Source organism: Oncorhynchus kisutch, linkage group LG19, assembly GCF_002021735.2.
Source record: "Oncorhynchus kisutch isolate 150728-3 linkage group LG19, Okis_V2, whole genome shotgun sequence".
NCBI lineage: Eukaryota > Metazoa > Chordata > Actinopteri > Salmoniformes > Salmonidae > Oncorhynchus > Oncorhynchus kisutch.
In genome coordinates this window covers 14,625,314-14,639,553 of record NC_034192.2, presented here as the reverse complement: position 1 = coordinate 14,639,553, position 14,240 = coordinate 14,625,314, and the positions used below count along the sequence as shown (strand labels likewise).

The 14,240-nt window shown below is 40.3% G+C and overlaps 1 protein-coding gene across 10 annotated transcripts in view; it reads left to right on the top strand.

Annotated features, from left to right (window-relative positions):
• The first annotated feature begins 5,196 nt into the window (after positions 1–5,196).
• Positions 5,197–14,240, top strand: part of LOC109864633 (forkhead box protein P2) — a 114,587-nt gene continuing 105,543 nt past the window's right edge. For 7 of the 10 annotated variants that reach the window (XM_031797942.1, XM_031797939.1, XM_031797941.1 and 4 more), the window contains exon 1: positions 5,198–5,572. The gene's annotated coding sequence lies outside the window, so the exon portion shown is untranslated. Of the gene's footprint in view, positions 5,573–14,240 lie in introns of all 10 variants that reach the window. The other 3 variants (XM_031797934.1, XM_031797940.1, XM_031797947.1) reach the window with 2 other exon arrangements.

Here is a 14,240-nt window from a genome sequence, read left to right as displayed (position 1 = left end):
GTCAACAAAGGAAACGGGCATATTTAGGTTTGGACTTTACTTAGTTGCCTTCACAAAATGTGTTTTAACATCTGATCTAACAAGGACTAATAGAAAACATATTGCAACTTATTGCAATAAAACAAATGTGTAAATTTGTAGAATATTGCAATGAGATTGGTACTTTGGTTGCAATACCATTTTTCTTTATACATACTTGCCCTCTGCAGTTACTAGTGGCACACATGACTGCAATAAAACAATGTATGGTATGCTCTCAAGTATCATGTAAAATGCCTCACTGTCTCCTCACGTACTGTGCAGTATGTTACACTGACTCACGCGTAACTAGCTGAAGTACAGACATGCCTCACTGCAGAAAGAGCATGGTTGGTAATAACGGTCAAACATGTATTAACTATATGTATTTTATGGCCAGAAATGTGTTAAATATTGTTTTGTGTCAAATGTGTATGTGGCAGTTGCAAAGCACCCCACTCAGGACATGTCAAAATGTTTACCAGCCCTTGAGTACAAATGATTGACCTCACCAAATTTTTGTGACGGTAATCCTCATGATGCAGAATAGAGAGCAGATGCTCTGCGTTTTCCACTTTTTTCCTGCCAGTCCCCTCTGCTCTGTGTGTGGCTGAATCTGGAAAATAAATTGCTCACAAGACTCAGATTCCCAAGCATGGCGTTCACATTTCACAGACATAATATGAGCGATATACACACCTGGAGCATCTGTAGTGGCCTCCGCGGGGTTCTCCTCAGCACTGTTCATCTTACTGTCAACACAGAGGACAGACCAAATTACATGAAATGTTATGGGGCAAAACAATAAGGAATTACTGTTCCTCGAGAACCAAAACACAGAGGTTGTTAAGATTTTGGTCCTAAAGTAAAAAATAAAATAAAAATGGAAACATTTGATTTCCCAGTCAATATCAGACGTCATGGAAAGCTGGACTGACACTAGATCCCATGGGGAGCTATTTGATACTGTGGCCGAGCACAACGGACATCTCTGAAAAAGCTAACTCCAACAATCATGCACAGGTGATCCATCTAGAATAATATAAATATATTTTTTCCATATATATATATAGATATATAAATGTGTCACACTAATAATCAAATATTTTCCTATTTCACTAAGATATAATAATATGTTTTAAGCCAATTACTCAATTTGCTGTCAGAACTACTTGTTTGTAATCTATGCTATAGTGACTAATACTTAGTTATTTAATACTTCAGTAATAGTGTGTTTCTATCGCTTACTGTCAGCAGAGGGAACAAGAATAGGACTGGGGTGACTCCTCACCTGTTGACTTTCAGACAGGTTCTCTTCTCTCTCCAGTTATTTACTTCCTCTAGCTGAGGCTCCATTGCTATCAGATCTCTGCCTCCCTTTTTGTGACAGAACAGCACATAGTTCATGTCACTGTTGTTTGCCCAAAAAGTGCCCACTGATGTCTCGTATCTGAGGCAGAACTCCACTCTGGTTCCCTCCATCTCAAAGGGCGGCACGAGGGTAAGCCTAAACGCAAACCTGTCTGTTGTTCCATCGCTGGAGCCCGGGACGTACTCAGCCAGCAGGTCAAAGTTGGTCTTCCAGCTATCCAGACTGATCCGGATATAAAGGGATTTATTGTAGCACAGGTTCACCACCCTGACAATACCCCTGAGCGCGGTCGTGCCAGGAAGTAACTCAATGCTCTCCAGCTCCAGCTTCTGATCCTGGAGTCTCTGTTCGAGTTCCTCCTGAGACGAGGGCACGGTAAACAAAGATGACAGGAAATACTCGTCCGGTTCTTTAACTTTGACCTCGGGCTCCGGGGGGTCAGCGACCTCTGCCCCGGTCAGGTCTGTACTGTCAAACTCCTTGACGTATACCAGATCCAGACCGAAGGCGTCAGCAAAGGACACCTTCCTACGGATGACGGCCAGGGGCTCGGGCTCCGAACCATCTGACTCGTCCGACTCGTCCGTGGCGCCTTTCTGTGTGTATCGGCTTCCTCGCTCCTCTTCCTCCCTCACTCCCCCCTCTTTAATATCCCTGCTTCCCCAGGTTCTGGTGTCTGGAGCCTCCATGAAGTTTGAGGGCCCGAGAGGCCTTGGATCGTCTGTAGACATCAGTGGGCTGGCTGTCTGTCTACATTGGGAAGGGAGGACAGAACCAGAGTGCCCCTGGCTGTGGCGACACTCGAGAGGACGTGAGTTGACATACGGGGTTCAGTTACAGCTGAATATTGTGGTGTAAGCCAGGCCTATTAATAGGTCTCATACAATATGCTAGTCTGGCCCCTGCAGTCATCCGTCCCAACATAACGTCTCTCATATCTGTGGCAATAAAGAAATGTACCAGTAATAACGAAAAAAATATGACACATTTAAGACAGAGGCAAAAAATGTATATTGAACTCATCTGTGCGCATCTATTGAATGACAGAATGAGATCATCACTTACTAGTAGTGTATGGTGTTTATGGTTGCCCAGACTGCAAGTGTTGCATGCAGTTTGCATCTGTCACTTGCAGGTATCGATAAAGTCCTCCAGACATGGATCAAAAGTGGTGCCAGGGCCAAGTCTCAATCCTGTGGATTCATCATCTCTCCTATACCCTCTTGTCATCGTGTTACTATAATCGCCCAAGCCTCAGGTTATTGAGGACAAAGAGATGGGACTTAGAAAATGAAGCAACTTCAGAGGAAATTATTGTACAGTAGCCAAGCTCTCCCTGGCTCTCAAACAATCACCTCTCTGATGACGATGCCAGAGTAACATCTACCTTGTAAAATTACATTTTAATTCCTTGAATCTGGTCAGATAGGAGATGCAAGTACACCTGTAAATCTAACATACCCCTTTCAACAGGCTGTAGGCCTAGTTATACAATACAGCCCAGGTATGTAGACCGGTTTCACTCTCAATGGATTCTTTGTGTAAGGTTGTTAATGAATCTCGATGGATTTTTTTTGTTTTGTTGTCAACATGACAACAAGACAGTGCATTTTTATTTTATTTTACCTTTATTTAACTAGGCAAGTCAGTTAAGAACAAATTCTTATTTTCAATGACGGCCTAGGAACAGTGGGTTAACTGCCTGTTCAGGGGCAGAACGACAGATTTGTACCTTGTCAGCTCGGGGGTTTGAACTTGCAACCTTCCGGTTACTAGTCCAACGCTCTAACCTCTAGGCTACCCTGAAATTTTGTATTTCTACATAAAATGACATGAAACTGACATGAGTATGATATTTACTGTACTGAATAATCAGATCAGTGTATGACCAAAGACGGTTTCTTCCATGCCCAAGTACTTTGACACAGCATTAGGTCATCTACTCAGCACACCATGTCTGACCTCAACATATATGACTTTTGATCGCTTATATGCATGTCAACATCATCAAATGCATTAGGTTAGGTAAAGTCAATAATAGCTCGGTATACAATACACATTTGTTAGCGTATTATAAGACATGCAGTACATACCTGTGACCTGTGTGAATAAAATACACTAAATTACCAGTAGGTGGCAGCAAAGCACCATTTTCCACACATCAGCGATATCGTTTTTTTTACAAATGATCTTTCCTCCTATTTATAGAAATTATGATGGAATGCTCAATCTCACTCAGAATCTTCCAAAATGTCATGGAATTGGATCTTTTACGAAAAACATATTGTATTTTAAACTATTTTAATATTTTAATCGGAATCGTCGTTTATAAAATATATATATATGAATGTATTTAATGGTGTATGTACAATATTCCCTTTTATATATTTCTCACACATGCACATACAGATTATCTGGTGTAAATTGCAAGTTTTCAATTGTTTACAAGTTTGACAATGATATGTAATATTTTTTTTTGACGTAAGATTATTGTGTATTTGTTGTGCACAACAAAACGGAACAATAAAATACCAGAAGCACATCCCTAACATTTAAACAAAGTAGAGGTTTGAACGTCACATTGAAATTAATGTACCTTCTTTATACACATAAAATCGGAAGCAAGTGATTTCAATCAACCTTTTAATCAACACACAATTGTTTCAGTTTCATAAAGCCGAATTTGTAATTTAATATATATATATATATATATATATATATATATGAAAATGTGTTTTTCCTGTATATATATGAAAATGTGTTTTTCCTGTATATGTCAAACAAACAACTTTCACCCAGTATTGTATCTATAGGGAGAGTAAATAAAAACGACATACAACAGGTCAGACCTTGAACGTCAATCTCTGCGGTCCACACCGGTCAATGCTGCAGGTTCACTGCAGTGGACAGTGGGTTATGACAAATACTTTTAACATTTCTAAAGGTTTAAAACATTAATAGATGTCTTAATAGCGCTGGTCCAATTTGAGATGTTTTACAAACACGACTGATCAAACTGCAATGGCACAAGGATTACTAGTAAGTATATTGATCACGCATCAATAGATCGAACGTCTTATCATCACCATGTACATGTCAACAATAGCTATATTTATAGTTTCTTCTGATGATTGTTTTTTTTTAAATGATCTCATCCTGAATCATAGCCTATTTTAAAATATCTATTCTTCACATGAAAATATAGTAAATAGTTATTTCAAAAGAGTAGAATTACCTCAAATATTAGAACATCCCGTTAGGCTATATATTTTTGCTAATGCATTTTCTTTGCGCTGACATTACCAATATGCACCCTTATTTGGGACTGATTAGTTTGTAAATGTGCACTAAACGTTTTAGTAATTGCTGTTTTGTTGTCTACATAATTTATTTCCATGGTGTGCACAAACCTTCCAAATAAATATCCGTATTGATGCTCACGTTGATTCATATCTGTTTAAGATCAGTAGGTTAGTCTACAAATAACAATGCATATGTTTATTATACAATATAATACACCTTATTTGGATATTTAAATACGTTTCTCTCCAGTGGCCGACTTTATAGATCAACTCTACAGTAGATATGGGAGCTGGCTTCATCTGGAAACAAGATGTAACTGGCAATGGGACTGTTTGCTTATCTTTGACTTACAACAAAAAAAACAACCGTGTAACTTCCAAAATAGTTTTTTTGTTTACAAAGCAGGTGGACGTGACGTCATATAGGGGGGGGGGGGGGTCGTAGCGCTCCAAAAAAAAAGAATAACATTCAACTCCGGGTAAGTGCCTCCCCTGGGGCTGTATTGTAATAAGATAGTCCAAAATAGTTCGTGGAATACATCTCGATGTATTGAATCGCATTGCGAAAACAAGCTACTTCTTCGCATTGCGCGTCATGCGAGAGTATTCAAACCGGACTCGGTGTACTGCCTTTTCTGTTACATTAGTAATAACAGCAGCATTGACTGGAGACAGCAGGAGTGCAAGACAACGCTTGTATGAGTGCAGCGCCAACGGAGGAATATTTGAGCTTTTATTTACTCTACGGCTTGTTGTTCATGTTTTCTGCTTTATGGTTACTTGTACAGTCACGTGTGAAGATTTCTTGAAGCTGAACGTACACCAACTTCTTCTCACGTGGTGGCTCTTGTTTTCCTGGAGGAAATAAACCTGCGTTTTGGTAAGTTTGAACCAAAGTGTTTCTTTCTATCCACCCTCTTTGAGTTTCACTGATTCTCTTCATAGATTCTTTACTGTCCACTAACTTAAATGATGAAGCCATAGTTTGTGCGGATGATTGTGAACAACTTCAAATCATCCCAACAACTGCATATTGCATATGTATGTATATATATATATATATTACATATTTCATGTTGGTTCCTTTCATGTACTTCACACAATAGTCGACTTGTGCTTTTTCGTTGCCAAGGACCCTCAAGCAACACTGTCCAGCGTGTGCAGCCAATAGGGAGGATAGAACTCTTCTATAGATGACCACTGGCTCGTTGAAGCCGATATGCAACAATGTATCCTATGCGTCTTTCTTTTCAGTATATCAAAGATGGAACTATGTATTGCCATTAGCACTAATAACAATACAATGAAACGTTATGGAAGACCATTTTTGCATAGGTTGAAAAGTCAGGTAGAACAGTTGTAGATAACCAGTTGAAAGTAGCCTACCAATTCAGAGATGTATTAACTTATTCTGATGTTTTTGAATTAATAAAAACATATATTTTTTTAATGTAATAGTCATAGTCATTCACTGGAATGGAATCTCAAAGTAGTCTCATTTAAATGTAACAATTCAAGTTTGAAATGAAATCTTTTTTGGCCATTGAATATAATGATCATTTGGAATGTACAGCATTCACCACTATCTTATTAATATGTAGATATTGGAAAACGTTTTTTTTTCTCTAAAACTAAAAGTTGAGCTATTATAACTAATTTGTTGATAATAATGTATTGCAATCTAGTTTACTATCTGTGTAATGAGAAGTCGCAGCAGTGTCGTTATCAGTTGCGCCACAGTTCTTACTATTATCATCACCTTCTACTACTATAGTACTACTACAGTAACTTACTTTACTATTATTTGATGTTCCTTTTTACACTACAGTTACTATTACTATTACATTATTATTGCATTACTATTGCTTCTGGCTACGAACTGCTGTTGCTGTTCAGACTACCAAAGCTTAAAATGAAAGCAAACGTATAATGGTATAACTAGTTGTACTGTTATTGTTGTTGATGGTGATGATGATGAAGATCAATGGGTAACACCTTACCGTTGCATTCTTGCTCCATTACAGCATGTTCCATATCTTCACAGCCCAGATATAAAATGAGATGCCAGTTTCAGTATTATCCTCATAGTTCTTAATGAGCATCATGGACTTGTAGTTTGGACGATAGGTTGCTACACCTTGGTTAAGGCCCCCCCCCCCCCCCCCCCCCCACCCCTTAAAAACACTCTGAAGTACCTCTCTACTTTAGTTAGCGCTGCACCTAAATCGATAGCCTAGGTGTAGCTTTTTTCTTTCTTATAGAAACGCTAACAAAGTTCCCACATGGCCTGTGATCAGTTTTCACCCCTGGTGGATTAACACGACTGAACTCTTTTGTTCAAGCCGTGGGTGCACAGGTGTTCCCCAGCCTGAAATGCAGGTGTGCTTCACTGTTTCATCACTCAACACTTTTGCCCTCATTTTAGGACCATACTATTGTCAACTCCTTGTTTGGAACCTCTGCGATCATTGCCTGGTAGGAACTATATAAGTCTGTAGCTATAGAGGCCCTGTTTCAGGGCTTTTTAGTTTGTTGTTGATGTTCACTTTTGGGAAAGTAACCTAATATTTCACTCTGCTGTCTGCGTCAAGGCTATATGGTTGAATGTGGACAAATGGTATCTGGCCAGCATTAGTAGCACGCTGCACTTACTATTGTGTCACTCTGCATCCATTTTTTGATTGCTGCATTTATCATTTTGTGGTTTGCTACTACATTATGGTAATATGAAAATGAATGTCCTCCCAAGGATTAATGTGTATACGTTTATCATACCTTTCAATCATTTATCAAAATTGAAGCTGCAATATGTAACTTTTGGGGCATTCTGTCATTCTCATTGAAAGCAAGTCTAAAAAGCGGTAGATCTGTTCTATGTACGCTATTTCTATGCTTCCCGCTCATAAATTTTGTGTTTGCATCTTTTACTTTTGGTTTTCTACACTACCTTCAAACAGCTGAAAACACAATATTTTTGGTTATTGAAAAGATAGCGGTTTCCACAGCGGTTTAGATGGTACAATGATTCTCGACAATCTACACTATACATTGCTTGTTTTGTCACATGAACTGAAATTAGGTGAACTATTAGAATTTTAGCAACTAGGAAGTGGCAGAGGAATTTCTGCATATTGCACCTTTAAGTGTTAGATTTCAGCCGACCGGTTAATGCATGATTTTTTTCTCTGGTAAAAAAAAAAATGTATGCTAGTAACTTAGAAATAGTATATGACTTGTTCTGTTTTTCATGTATATTGAGTCTTCCTTTAAATCATTCAAAGGACATGTCATGCACTGCATTCTGTCTTTAGAATAAAGTACATATTGTTTTCTTTTAATTTATTACAGATCAACTTTGAAACAAATAACTACTTTTTCATTATATAAACTCTAGCCTCTCTCTTAGCTTTTGTATCGTATCACCACCCATCCCCCCCCAGCGTCTCCTTTTTAATAAAACTGGCAGCTTGCTCAACCTTAGAGGTGTTGCTCTGTTTTTTTGGGGGGGAAAAAGGAAAAACAAAAGGGTGGAGCACCATAGTTTCATTTTGTCTAAATATGAGCATTGTACCCTGTCTGTGTTTTAATTTATGGGCAAGTCAACTCTGCTCTCTAAGCCAATTAAACTGGAAAGCTCTGTTTTTATCCCGTTAACTTCATAGAAATGTTTCCATGACAACCTCCATGCAAGTTAAAGCAACCAGAGGTGATCAAGTCTTTTTTTTTCCTCCATCCCTCCCTCCCTTCCTTCAGAAAGAATGGAATTTGTGTTGACAGTTTTGGCCTTTAATGGCACTTTTGTGCTGCGTGAAAATATTTGTTTACCAGGATCATATGCTCCTAGCTGTCAGCCAAGAAGAGATTGACTTCTTAAGATAAAAGAGTATATAGCATGCTTAAGAGGCCCCCAGGCACTGTAATTATCCACATAATGGTAATGGTGTTTTGTGTGCCCCAGTAACGAAGAGGCCGGGAGCTCAGACTTTTTTTAGTTGCGCTCTGGGTCACTTCTATAAGCTGGACTTTCTGCTGTTCTGGATAAGTAACACTGTGGCTTTTGGCCAAGAAAAGCTTGTGTTGGGTGGAGTCAGAGGTTACGGATTCAACTGAGATTGCGGTTTGACTCAAGACTCAAGGCTGTGTTAAGTGTTGTCTTTGAAACAAGTCTCAACCCCAGACGGGTTTATTTTACACCGAGCATTTATTTGACTTTCCGGACAAGTTTGGAGGAGTGTCTCATTGCTCGTTGCGTTATGACTCATTTTAGAACAATGGGATACTGATAACTGTTCTCACTTGTCAGTTTGAAACACTTGCCAATATTTCTATTTGTGTATAACAGTCCTAAATGCCGTGTTTTTAAGAAAGCAAGGTTTCGAAATATCACGTTGTACGTCACCATGCCACGATCTCAGGGTTGTTGCACTACAAACAAATGACCAAACACATGTGCGCTGCAGGTTCAGCGGGTTCCCAAAACCTCATAATGACTCCTGTATTTTAACAAAGAATAGAACCTACGCAAACTGCAGCATGACTTGTGACTGATGTAAACAAACTTGCTTTACCACTAACCAACAAAGCATTGTTACCATTGCAGTCTACCAACGCAGTCCTGCTGTATCGGCTCAAGCTAAGGCCTAGCAGTAGATGCTTGATCATGACCTAGACCTTGACAATTGAACCACCTTTAAAAGGCCATTAGTTCTACCTGTTACGTGGGACTTGCTGCATTTCAACCTGCATTATCTGTACAATTGTGTGATTTCTGTTTTAGTTGTTTGATTCCCATGCGAGAATAGATTTGATCGTTTTGGGTCACTTCTTGTTCACGTTTTTCTCCTGCTTTCTGCAGCCAACACTTGTTTACTCTATATGACAGAGATGGGCAACTCCAGTCCTCGGGGGCCCAGAGTGGTGACACTTCCCCCCCCCCCCATCCCTAGCACAGCTGATTAATCTAATTGCATTTTAAACTGAAGATCACTATTAGTTGATTACTGGAGTCAGTGTGAGAACAATCAGGCCCCCAAGGAATGGAGTTACCCATCCCTTCTCTATGCTATGGTCACAGCAGTGTAAAATAATGCCAGTTTTTTGCTTTTCTTTAAGTCACGGTTGGATGGAGAAAGAAGGGACAGTGTACTGGACTGGTGTGAAAGAATGTGTTGGTTGCAAGGTCTTGCCCTATATCAAAGATGGAGGGTCACTCATAGCGAACGGCAAGGTCGCCATCACTCAGGCAAAATCTGCCACCACCCTGTCTGTATCACTGTAAACAACCACTCACATCAGACAGATTGAGAAATAACAGGGCTATTGTCTTAACTCTACAATTGTTTGACGGTTAATTGAGAAACAAAATTGTGTAATGAGTCATGTCTAGATCTGTGTGCTAGCTTCATCTTACAATCTGATTAAATTGTTGGTCAAATGAACATGGCTTTTTTAAACACCTGGGGCTCATTGAAGTTGTCCTTTTAGGAATTCTAGAAAAAAAAGGGAGGGAATGGCTAGTATTGATTTGAAGCAGGCATGTGCTGCTCAAACAGCAGGAACACAAACAAACACTGACCTTCCTCTCACTGGTGCTGTGTGTCTCTGAGGACAATTCTGTAGGGGAGAGAGAGATGGGGGGGGGGGACTGTTTATTTCAAACATGTTGTAAAAACACAGGATTTGTGAGGGTAATGCTTTTTGACAGGCACATTAGGCTGCAGAAAGAGCATCGAGCTCGGGGCTGGGGGCATATGGTGCTGCCTTCTGCCGGCGTTGCTCTACAACAAGTTACAACACTCTGGCAGGGTCACGACTGTCTCAGGCTTGTTCCTTCTGTCTCACTGGCTCGTCTAAATAAAAACAGCCGGGAAAAAAAACAATAGGGATTTTGCAGCTTTTGTCTTTCAGAAATACATGGATGCACTTTAAACGACAAAAATGACATTCTTGGCTATGATTTTTTTTACAGTGATATAAAAAGGGAGGCAATTTTCAGAAATTGTGTTTTGCTGTTGTGTTTTTGATATCATGGCCACATTATAATATCTACTGCATGTAGGCTAGTTGATTAGATCATAAATGTCTCTAACAATCCTATTAGCACATTCTAATGCTTTGAATACTTTAATGATTTGCCAATGTATAACAGGTGACATTACAAGCGTAAAGCTATTTACTAGCTTGCTATTAGTAACACTTCATACCAACATTTTGCCCGCTAGAGTTTCCTCAAACTTGTCCGTGGACAGTAGGCCTAGTTCTTTTTGTCGTAGGGCCATAGTTTTATATCCTGTCATTTCAGAGGGATGGACTTGGACATCATGATGTGAGATGCTGACGCAGTGTTCTGGTTAGAACAGAGGGGATTGGTTGAGAGTAATTATAGGCTACTGTGTGGCTTGTAGGGTTCCCCTGGATGACAGGGCCATGAGCCTTCATTCAGCCACTTTTTATAAAAGAAATGGCCACAACATATGGCCAGAGCAAAACAATGGTTTATTTTTAGGATATTTGATGGGTGGTTTTTGATTTAGATTGTCACTTCTGGCAACCAGCAAGGCAGATGGTGTAAACTTGAGTGTCCATCAGAGCCTAAATACCTTCGGGCAGCTGCTGCTAATAAACTTTCTTTTGTGCATTTATTTCCTTCTAACATGGTTTAGGTCAAGAGCAGTCAAACCTGTTACAACACCTGTTTCTGCATATGTAAATCTGTTGTTTTGTCATTTCATTAGACAAGAAAAAAAAGGCAGAGGTCACTCGTGGTTGCAAATGCAGCTGGCACTGGGCCCACTTGGCACGGTACAAAGAGAAAAGGGGGAAAATACCAATTGAGAGAATGAGGGACGGAGGGATAAAGAAGTAGAGAACACTGGTTTCTGTAGGAAAGCCACAAGGCCATAGGATGCTTCCTCTGTTGTAAGCTCTATATCTGGAAGGCTGCCTGCAATTCTGAAGAGAATGGAGTGGCTCCCAGAGACTACAGGACAGGGAGGAGAAGGCGCTCTCTCTCTCTCTCTCTCTCTCTTTTTCTCTTTCTCCCTGTGAGAGTAGCAGTGAGGCAGGACATGCCCAGGAGCCAATGACTGGCACACGCGTGGCTGCCACGCGCCACACGCATCCCTCCCAACCCACCCATCATCTGGTGCCCCCCTGTGGCTCTCGCCTCTCAACCACATGTGCCAGGGTCTGTTTGGGCTCAGGGGCTAATTGTTCTTTGGTAAACTAAACTGCATGCTTGTTCGGCCCCGACATTAAAACCGAGATGGGAATGAAAATCGTGCTCTTTTTAAAGCAGTTCTTTTTCATGAAATCTTGAAGGTTTCGTTTATAATCTGGTCTGTGTAGCTGAATGTAACAAATACACCATGAAATGAAAGGTTATTGCCTAAACGTTGTTCGAAAGCTTGGAAGATTAGAGTTTTTTTCTGTGCAGAACTAGAGCAGGGAACACAATATGGCTCATTCTTGCATTTGGATGTCATGCTCCTTGTGAGAAATGGATTGACATGTGTCCAGAAACAATGTTTATTGCCTTGTCTTTCCATCTGTCCTCCATCCTTTGGTGATAATGAGGTATTTGAGGCACTTAATGTTGAAGTGTTGCTGATGTTGATGCTGTGAAGCCAATGTGTAATAGAATACATTATATTCTGTCCCACTCTATTCCACTGTCTCCAGTAGTCTTGACAAACCTGGGGTTGTATTGGCCCCATGCAGTGAGCTGGTCTCATGTGGCCCTACAGAGCCACACCTCCTATAGCTGTGGGTTGTTCTGATTTGTAGCGCTTCCTCTTTCTCTTCACACAAGCAGCCAGACAGGAAGCATTAAAAACAGGCACAAACCCCCTCTGATACGGGAGTTCATTAGAGATGGGCCTTTGATGGGCCTCCTTTTTAAGTGACTACGGTTTCAAATACCTTGATGTAGAAGCTTAAGAAGCCATTGTTGCAGTAAGCCCTCCTTTTGATGCGACTTATTTAGATCTGCATAGTAAATCAAGGAGAGTAAATAGCCAGGCAGCAGATGGAAGCACGGAGATAAGGCCCCGGCCCGAACAATCACGTTTGTATTTTGTTATGATGTTGACAGCAGCTAAAACTCACTAATCTAGCTCCACTGATCTGCATTTCAAAGAAATCTCATTTAGCAGCGGGGAGGATAAAGTTCTTCTCATTGTGTCCATTTTATTGCGTTCTCCGTTAATTTATCTGCTGGCAGATTTCACGTTCACCGGGGCTCGGGGAGGGTGAGAGGAGAGAGAGCGGCGTGCGCTGTGGCGGCGGCGTTGCAGAGAGAGGGGGTCTTAAATTCTGTGAATGCGGTAGCGTCTAGACTGTGAGCCCAAGGTAATTACACGTCCGGTGATGAATGGAATGAGTTTGAAGACTCATCTTTGTTCGGGGGCCTGAATTGCTCGCCTAGCACCGATAAGGAGCATTTGGTTCCCTGTAGAAAATATTATTGGCGGTAACTTTTCCGTAAGCCCCCACCGTCGTAACACAGGGATGGTATTTACGTTAAAGATAAAATGATTGTGTACAGTAATCTGACTTGTTAGCATAATGTCCCTCTTTCATCCACAGACTCTTCTTCTATAGCCGCTGTGGAGGTATTTCTGCTTTCCTTTTTAAATAGTTTATCTTGACTAAGCGCAGTGCTTTATGTAAATAGCCAATGGTATTATTAGGCCCCTTGAATGCTTGAATGCAGTCTGTATTTATAAGTTGATAGAATTTAAAGATCATTTTTTGTATTTAGGCTAAGCGTAAAGATATGTGTGATATTTGTAAATCTCTTGAATTGGTCACACAGACTAAGAGCATTCTTGTTGCTTTTCCTGAATAGGGTATTACGACTTCACAGGCCAACGCTGTATTAAATTTAACTCGGCAAGTCATTTTGGAAGAATGGAACAATTACTGAAAATTATGTTTTTATCCAACTTGTAAGGCGGTGACATTCTACCTGAATATTTATTCAGACAAATATAGCTAAGTGTTAAGTAGTTTGATTCAGATTTGGTGTGTCATTAGTCCTTTATTGCATGTTTACTAAGCCTTCATGCTAGTACTAAACAGTACAGTATTTTCTTTTGAAGTACATCAGTACTAGACTAGATGATTGTGTACCGCTAACAGAAACATCACCATGCCTATTTTCACAATAGACAGTACAGCATGGAAGGGGAGATTTGTATCCTTCTTCCACTGCATAAATGTTACACAGAAATCTGTGTGCACTGTGTAACACATCTTTCCACAAACTGAAACAGTAAAAATAATGGAACTTGGCAGGTTTTGTTTTCCGAGGTGCCCTTTGGGCTGAGGGCTTTTTGTACAGTTCAGAGAGCACATTCCACAGGATTCAGCAGTTGCTGGTTGCCTTCAGGGGTCATTGGAATTTGGAAAGAAAAAAACTAAAGAACATTTCTACAGGAACATCCAGGCTAGGCCATTGGTCCATGTGTCTTAAGTATCAGAGAGAGAGAGGCTGGCTGTAAAACGCTCGCTCAACCACGAGGGGAATTCAGATGTTGCGAGGGGTC